This window comes from Vombatus ursinus, unplaced genomic scaffold (assembly GCF_900497805.2).
Source record: "Vombatus ursinus unplaced genomic scaffold, bare-nosed wombat genome assembly UNPS02014837.1, whole genome shotgun sequence".
In the NCBI taxonomy this organism is placed as follows: Eukaryota; Metazoa; Chordata; class Mammalia; order Diprotodontia; family Vombatidae; genus Vombatus; species Vombatus ursinus.
In genome coordinates this window covers 3,036,536-3,045,814 of record NW_020954615.1, presented here as the reverse complement: position 1 = coordinate 3,045,814, position 9,279 = coordinate 3,036,536, and the positions used below count along the sequence as shown (strand labels likewise).

Genomic DNA, 9,279 nt, shown 5'->3' with positions numbered 1-9,279 from the left:
CATGTGACCTTGGGCCAAAGTTATACAGAGCTGGGATTCAAACACAGGTCCTCCAACTCCAGATGCTGTATTTCCTACACTATACTCTACCACCTACCTTATGTAGTACCTATGTACTGTTTTACTATCCAGTAGGTTGTGAGCACTTTGAGGTCAGGGACCATTTCATTTTTGTCTTTTTATCTTGAGTACCTGACACAGTGTCTCACACATAGCCATGGTAGATCATGTAACCAGTCTGGGGTCTCAGTTTCCTCATGTGGAAAGTGAAGTGGTTGGACTAGATGACCTCTAAATTCCCTTCTAGCTATTTATCTATAATCATAATTAAATACAAAAATTATAAAGGAAAATACAAAGACATTTCTGGGGAGTGGTCTTCCTGTCAGAGATGGTACTCAAGCTGAGTTTCAGGAAGCTGTGGCGATGAGGAGTGAATACACACACTTATACATATATACACATCTATATGTATGCACATACGTGTGTATGTATGCACGTGGAATCAATCGGAGTTAAGTGACTTGCTCAGGGTCACACAGTTAATAAGGGTCAGAGGCTGGATTTGAACTCAGGTCCTCCTGACTTCAAGGCCAATGCTCTACCCACTGTGCCACTTAACTGCCCCAGAGTGAGTATATTTTAACTTAAGATGGTCATTGGTCAGGGGAGTCACTGATCCATTTCCTCAGTTCCCAATGGACTAGACTGAGATTTTACAAGGAACGGCCTTTTGTTTGAAGAAATCTCCCCATGGAACATGGGTGTAGCCACTGGTGCCTTGCCAAAAAGATACCCAGAAACCTTGATGATTGACTAGCTGAGGCTCGGGGGAAGATGGGCACTGGCTAGATGAGCAGCCCCTTTCTGTGGTCTATAAAAGTGAGTGAACACATGTGGGTACAAGCCCTGTCCCTGACACATAGCAGCTTTGTGACCCTGGTGAAGTCACTTAACCTTCATTTCATGTGGCCCAAGAAAGGGCAGCCCAACACCACAGGTCTTGAACTAAAATGCACCCAAAGGCCCTCTGATGCAGCCTCCCTCTCATCTTAAGTACCAGAATCATTACTGATTAGTTTTCATAGAGTTTCCTTGCGGGATTCTCTCTATGCAGTTAAAATCCTAAGTCTGGACCAAAAAAAAAAAAGGAGCAAAAACCCATGACCAATAACAATACCACATGTATATAACACTTTTATGCGTATCGAAGTGCATCAGAATAGAAACAGCAACAATAATAGCTAATGTTTATATAGTGTTTACGATGTCCAAAGCACTATGCTAAGGGCTCTATAATTATTAATCCATTTGATCTTCATAAAAACCTGAGAAGTAGGTGCTAATATGATTCCCATTTTACCATTGAAGAAACTGAGGCAGATGAAGGTTAAGTGACTTGCCTGGGTCATTCACTCAATAAGTATCTGAGGTTGGACGTAACCTCAGGTCTTCCTGAATGGACTGCTGGTGGCTCTGATGATGCCCTTTCCATCTGTGTGACCTTGGGAACTCACCCAATCTCTCGGGGGCTTCAGTTTCCTAACTAGTAAAATGAAAGGAGTAGTCATAATAATGATGATGCCTAGTGTTAATGAGCTCTTTAAGGTTTACAAACCACTTTATATATGTTATCTCATTTGATCCTCACAATAATCTAGTGAGGCAAATGCTATCATTATTCTCATTTTACAGATGGGAAGACTGAGGTTGAAAGTGGTTAAGTGACTTGCCCAGGGTCACAAGCCAATAAATGTCTAAGGTGGGATTTGAACACAGGTCTTCCTGACCCAAAGCCCAGCATTTTATTCACTGGGGTGCCTAGCTGCCCAGATAGTCGGATCATAAGATATAGGATGGGAACGGACCTTTGATGATCTCCATGACCCTCAGGCTCACTGATGATATTTGGTGGTTTCTATCGTATTATTTTATTTGAACTCTATGACAATACTATCTCCCTTTTATAGCTAACAAAAGAAAATATTAGCTTGGCTTAATTTTTTAGGGTCCATGGTCACGTAGCTAGAAGGCCTCAGAGGCAAGTCTCATATCCAGATCTTTCTGAAACTCCATGGAGCACCCCTGCCTCGTCAGCCCAGGGCTGCTGGCCCCACATCATCTCTCTGGCCAGATCCAGGTATTCTAAACTGCCCTTTTTACTGTTCCTCACATATGGCACGCTCATCAGTGTGCCTTTATCACCCCCTCTCTTCCCCTTAGAATGTATAACTCTCTTCCGAGTGCCTTCCTTTTCCCTGGGAGTTCTTTCCTGATTCCCATGGCCCACCCCCAGCTGCTAGCACCTCACCTACACCCACCCTGCCATGGAGAACCACAATTTACCTTACATTTCCTTTTTGTATTTTTGTTTGTTTTGGTATGTTCTCATGAGTGGATGCTGTTTCTCCTGATAGATTGTCAGCTCCCGGAGGGCAGGATTCCTTTCCGCATGTTTGCATCCCCAGCGCTTAGCATAGTGCCTTGCACATCATCGTAGGTACAGCTAAAGACCAACTGATTGATTCTTTAGAATCCCCTTTGCCTATGATTCCTTTCCTTTCCAGAGAAGCTAAAGAGGGGTCAATACTGTGCCTGCTCCCCACCCCACCCCTTCCACTCCCAAACCCATGACAGGAGTTGGTCTAAAGACTCCAGACCCTTCTCCTTCCCAGGACTTGCTCTGGTGTTTTATCTCCACCTGATCAAAGAAAGAGGTTTGTTTCCTGGAGCCCTTTGAATGGGGAACTTACGCAGAAGAGTCATAACCGTCAGGGCCACAGCCAGGGCAAGAGCCAAGAGAGCCAGGGTAGTGTGGATGGCCTTGAGGATCCGATAGGCTGGACAGAGGGAGAGAGGAAAGAGTCCTTAGGAAGCAGAACCTCTCCATAAATGACTGGTTGCACTCTCAGTATAGGAATGTATGAATACTGATTCAGGGCTCAAAAGTCCCATTTTACAGATGAAGAAACTGAGGCCCAGAAAAGTTGGCTGGCTTATGAAGAATCACAAAAGCTAATACAAACTCGGTTCTTCCTGACCTCAAGCTTCACACTTTTTCCCCTATGCTTCCTACCTGTCCCTAGAAATGGAGCCCAAATCCACTACTCTTTCGAATGTACCATGAGATCCTCAGAATAGCACCAGGATCAAGGGGAAGGAAAGGGAATAAGCATTTATTAAGCACCTACTATATGCCAGGAACTGTACTAGGCACTTTACAAATATTTCATTTGACACTCACAACCACCCTGGGAGATAGGTCTTATTATTCCCTTTTTACAGATTGGGAAACTGAGGCAGATAACAATTAAGTGATTTGCCCAAGGTCACCTAGATAGTAAGTATCTGAAGCCAGATTTGAACTCAGGTATTCCTGAAATCATCTGGTTGATCACTGTGCCCTACTATTTCAAACACCCCCTCCTCTAGGAAGCCTGATCTGACCCATCTGGTTCAGTTGGTGAGAACCATTTCTCCTTCAGAATCCACATTTCACTCTGTTTCTCACTTCTGGAGTGTACTTATCCTGTGTCATGGGGCATTATAGAAGCCTATATTTCTGTCTCTTCCCTTTACTAGACTGCGAGCTCCACACGGACAGGGACCTTATCATATCTTCTCCTTTTGTGTGTCTGACAGTGCCTAGCACAGTGTTCTCTGCTCCCAAAGACCTTCCATTCAATCATTTATTCACTTGATAAATGGTATGAAGGGTTTCTTGTAACCAGAGCACCGTGTCAGTCACTGGAGAAGATCCAAAGTTTAGAGAAGTCATCCCTCCTGTGCCCAGGATGCACACAATCTAGTAAAGGGAGAAAACGCAAATTCAGGTCACTGTGAATCATAGTATCACAAGATGTCTACTGGTCATCTAATAAAAAGTTGCTGAACTGCATTTAATTCAATATGCAGCTCTGAACACGGTTCAAATCTCTTCTCCCATCCAGGAGCTCCACCTGGGTCTCTATTATGGCCAGTCTATCAGTTTGCCAAACAAACAGCAAATAGTGATTGACAGGCCCCCATGACATGCCTGGCTGACACAGAAACCCAAGAGACGGAGAGAAGAGAAGCAAGAGGGCAGAGTAGATCAATGGCTCTGGACTCAGCTTCAAAATCTCATCTATAAAATGGGAATAATGGTGGCTCCAGCCTCACAGGGTTGTGGAGAGGCTCAAATGAGATAATATTTGTAAAGCACTTAGCACAGGCCAAGTATGTAGTAAGCCTTAATAAATGCTTGTTTTCTTCCTTCCCTCTCTCCCTTTCTTTCCCTCCCTCCCTCTTTCTCTCCCCTCCTTCCTTTCTTCCTTCTTATCTCCCTCCTTTGCTCTCTTCCTCCCTCTTTTTTCTTCCCTCTCTTCCTTTCTTCCACTTTTCCCCCTCCTTCCCTTTTTATTTTCCCCTTTCCTTCTCTCTCCCTCTCTCCCTTCCTCCCTTCCTCCCTCCCTTCCTTCCTCCCTCCCTTTTTCCCTTCCTTTCCTCCTTCCTTCCATGTTTGTGTCTGCTCAATAAATTAATCTTCATTCCCTTCCCCCACTCCCACTCCACTAGGAACAAAAAATCTTATGGAAGAAGATGGAAAATGTTGATCTCTCTAATTAAATTATTTGATTTCCGTTTTTCATTTTTTATTATTTTTGCTTATGTCATAGGGGCATATCAGCTTGTGACTTGCCTTTGGTGTCTATTAAATAAATTTAATCTCCTCCTTCTTTAGCCTCCTCCTGGCCCCACCATGAAGATGGAGAGTCTAGTGGTCAGGGAAGTACAGAGGGATATCTAGAGATCAACTTCAAGAAGGAAAGGATGGATAGATTTAATTAAATAATTGGCTGTTCATTTATTGATCGCCTTCCATTTGCTTCTTTCTGCATTAGGTCACAACAATTAAAGTCTGAGCAAATTACATAATCATGAAAGCAAGGAGTCCACCCTTTAAAAAATCAGCTTTGGCCAAGAGCCTCCCAGGATGGAGCACTTGTGCAGGAAACAGATAGAATAGGTAATCAGTTTGCTTGTTAATCAGCAGGACAACCAAAAGAGAAGGTAAAGGACCCTGGACTTTGCTTCACACACATGTGAAGGCTTTTCTGTGACTTACACGGGATGTTCCATACTTGCATTTCTGCCAACACCATGTACTACCTACAGATGTACACTGTGCCAATGGGTCTCCATCCCAGAAGTGGGAGTGAAAAGGCTGGAGGAACAGATCTCTACTTTCCAGATTATCAGAGAGAATGGTGTATTGCAATTTGAGAAATGCTTCAAGGAGGAAACCAAGGAAAAGGAAGTGAGGAGGCAGAGGGAAATTTTCACTTCCCTCCTAAGGTTATAGGGGGAAGGAATATGAGCTAGGGGAGGAAGGGAAGCAGAAAAAACCATGAACTTTGGGAACTCAGTAACAGCTACAAGGTTCTTCCATTAGAGATGGAGAGATGGACCTTGTTTGGAGGGAGCCATTGCTTATATTCACTGTGATGAAGAATCAAAAATGAATGGGCATCCAATAATGGTCAGAGGGAAAGAGATGAGTTGGACTAGTTTGTGTCTCCATTTTGAGAGCTGGAGTTTTTTTTTAAATTCACATAAACAACAGAGAAGTCTCCTTTCTTCCCAGGACAAGTACCCGGGTTCTGACTTTAGACTTTTGGAGACCTGTCAAATTTCACAATTACTATCTGCTTAGAGAGTTTTCTGTGGGATAAACGATAAGTGGGCCATTATATATTTAGCATTATATAGTAAGAACACATATTCTTTCTTATGGAAATCCTCTGGAATTGATTGAATGTGGAAGCTTGGAGAGATGACACAATGGACCTGCACTTTAGTAAGATAACTTTGATGGCTCTTTGGAAGATGGACAGGAGTAGGAAGACACTTGAAGCAGAGAGACACACCAGCAGGATATTGCAATAGTCCAGGTGTGAAGTGATGAGAATCTGTAGGGGGGAGCAGTTTCAGAGGAGACAAGGGGGTGTATTCAAGAGATGTTACAGAGGTGAAATCTACAGCTTGAATATGGGGGATAAGAGATATGGAGGAGTCCAGGATGACTCCTAGGTTGGGAGCCTGAGGGACTGAGAGGATGGTAGAAGGCAAGAGGGAGGAGTGTTTAGGGAGAAAGATAATGAGTTCTGTTGTGGACATATTGAGTTTAAGATGTCTACTCATCATCCAAGTCAAGATGTCAGTTGAAGATGCAAGATTGGAGGTCAGCAAAGAGATTAGAATTAGATCAGTAGATGTGAGAATTATCAGCATAGGAATAATAATTGAATCCATGAGAAATGATGAGATCAACAAATGAAATGACGTAAAGGGAGAAGAGAGCCCAGGACAAAATCCCAGAGGACACCCACAGTTAGTGGACATGACCTAGAAGGAGATCCAGCAGAGGTAAAGCAGGTAAGGAAGACAGCCAGGATAGCGTAGCATCAAGGAAACCCAGAGAAGATCAAGGAGAAGAGGACGATCAGCAGTGTCAGAGGCTACAGAGAGGTCAAGGAGGATGAGGACTGAGAAAAGGCCATTAGCTGTGGCAACTAAGAGATCACGATAACTTCAGAGAGAGCAGTCTTGCTGGAATGATGAGGTCAGAAGCCAAACTACAGAGAGTTAACCAACTTCAAAAGATGGAGGAAGTTACAAGGGGAACTGGGACTCTGGCCCTGATTCTGAAAAACATGGAAAGACTGGTTGCTGAAATAGAAATTACAGGAACTTGAGGGCAAGAAGGAGAAGGCAGCCAATGTTTATGGCAGAGGAGAGGAGAGCCAAACAGGTGAATGTAGATCCTAGGTGTGAAGAGGGCAGGTTTCCTTGTACAGGGATAGGGCAGATAAGTTCAGAGGTTGTAATTTGTCTTGAATGACACAGCTGGCAAGCATTGGAGGCAGCCCAATTCTACCCCACCCCCACCGTGACTGTCTGCCCATCTCCCTGCTTTTTCTGTTATACAGGGACCCCTAGCTCAGGGCACAAACAAACCTCCCCCCACCAGGGGAGATGAATCTCAGCTCTAAGTGAGACCCCTCCCTATCTGTGGTCATTTTAACCCACTTAATAGTATTTTATTTTTTTCCAATTACATGTAAAGATAGTTTTCAACATTCAGTTTCATAAGATTTTGAGTTCCAAATATTCTCCCCCCTCTCCTCCCCCCTCCCCAAGACAGCAAGCAATCTGATATAGGCCCTACATGTACAATTATATTAAACACATTTCCACATTAGTCATGTTGCGTAAGAAGAATCAGAACAAAAGGGAAAAACTCCATGGTCATTTATTTAATGAGTCTTTCCTCTTCTCCCCACCCTCAGAGAGCAGTGTGGTGTAGCAGCAGAGAGCTGGCATTGCTCCTGGTTCTGGGTCTAAAGAGACCAAGTCTAACCCATCCTCCACGTGGCATCTCTTCAAACTCTTAATTAAACATGGCCATCCTCCACCTCTTCCCAAGCCTTCTCTTTACCAGGATAAACACGCCCAGATTCTTCAACTGACTCTCCTATGGATAAACTCAAGGCCCTTCCTCATTCTGATTTCCCTCCTCTGGACACTTCAATTTGTCAATGTTTTTCCTAAACCTTGAAGTAAAAAATTGAGCACAATACTTCAGGCATGATAAGATGGCTGGATGAAGTAGTGGATAAAGTCCTGGACGCAAAGTCAGAAGACCTGAATTCAAGTCCAACCTCAGACACTTACTTTGTGACCTTGGGTAAATCACTTATCAGCTGTCTGCCTCAATTTCCTTATCTGTAAAACAAAAATAATAATAGCACTTCCCTCTCAGAGTTGCTGGGAGAATCATATGAGATAATATTTACATAAGGCTTTGCAAACCTTGAAGCATTGTATAAATGCTACTTATCAGTGTTATTATGTGATCTGACAAGAGCCAAATGCAGGGAGCCTCGAACTGGCTTATTCATGCCACATCTAGAAGGTGCCCCAGGCATCTTCTAGTCACAGAACCATTGGATGTATGGTGAGAAGGGACCTTAGAGACCCTTCGATGCATTACCCATTCCCTGAAGTTAAGTGACTGACTCAGGGTCACACACAGCTTGGAAATGATAGACCCAGGAACTGAAGCCAGCTCTTCTCACTCTCAGCTCAAGACTCTTTCCATTGCACCCTGAGGCTTCCCAGGCTATTGGCTCTATCTGTCTTGCCTCCTCTCTTAGAATGTGTACTACTTCAAGATACAGACTAGGGCTCATCTTTCCTCAAACCCCTGGCTCAGGACACAAGGTGTACTTTGGGTAGAATGGAGAGAGCAGAAAGAAAAAGGACCCTTTCTCATAAGTTTCACCTCCACCCCCACCTTCAGCCTTCTGGCTCCCCAAATAACCTTCACCCACCACAAGAGAATTAATCCATGACTGAGTCAGCATTGTGAAGGGTATGCTAGAGTTGGAGTCTGAACCGCCTGAACTGGAAACCCACCTCAATCACTTATGAGCTATGTGACCCTGGTCACACAGCCCTGGTTAGCCTTTCTGGGACTCAATTTACTCATCTGTAAAATGGGTGGGTTGCACTTGATGAGCTCTAAGTGTCATCAGCCCTGGAATGATAATCCTAATTTTCTGGAGACTTGTCTTCTTCTCCATCCACCTCAAGGACTCCCCAACGCCTTACCCTTTGCAGCCTGATGTGATTCATTTTTCTGGGTCACATTTTCAGTGATTTTCAACTGGTCCATCCTCTTTCTCCTCAAGAGCAGCCTGGCCAGTGGGATCTCTTTTCAGCTCCAGGTCCTAGTGGAGAGCAGTGTCCTTCTCATCATCAGACCGATGCAAGAGGAAGTGACAAATTGGAAGGTTTGCCTCTATTACTTCCTCCTCATTGTTTCGCCCAGAGCCATGCTGGTGATCCAGCAGTTAGTGTCAGCAAGTGGGCGATCCACCCTGTCCCCCTTCCTCTTTCCTTGATCCAAGAGCTGTCCCTTCTCTCTGATGTGACTCCCCTCCCTTTCTCTCTCCTCCTTCCCCCAGTCTTCCTTTCTTGCTAATAAGGAAAGGAGGTAAATGGTAGAGGAATGGTAAGTATTGTGACATGCTGGGAAGAGCACTGGGAGTCAGGAGATCTGGGACAAAGTCTTGTTTTTGTTATGTGTGTGCCTGGTAACCAAGGGGAAATCTCTTGAACTCCCTGTTGACGTCCTCGCTTGTAAAATGGGAATAAAACAGTGGTGCTACGTGCCTCAAAATGCCACAGAAATATGACATCATTATTATGATGATGGGGCTTTGCTGCACATGC

At 44.2% G+C, this 9,279-nt stretch overlaps 1 long non-coding RNA gene across 2 annotated transcripts; it reads right to left on the bottom strand.

The window, feature by feature from the left end:
* Positions 1–1,393: 1,393 nt before the first annotated feature.
* Positions 1,394–8,829, bottom strand: LOC114026336. Of its 2 annotated transcripts, none has more exons than XR_003567114.1 (3): positions 8,656–8,829; positions 2,347–2,840; positions 1,394–1,546 (listed from the first exon to the last, which is right to left on the bottom strand). It is a non-coding gene; the product is annotated as an uncharacterized LOC114026336 (long non-coding RNA). The 2 variants fall into 2 exon arrangements; XR_003567115.1 differs by having other exon boundaries at positions 1,394–1,542.
* Between the last annotated feature and the right edge of the window lie 450 nt (positions 8,830–9,279).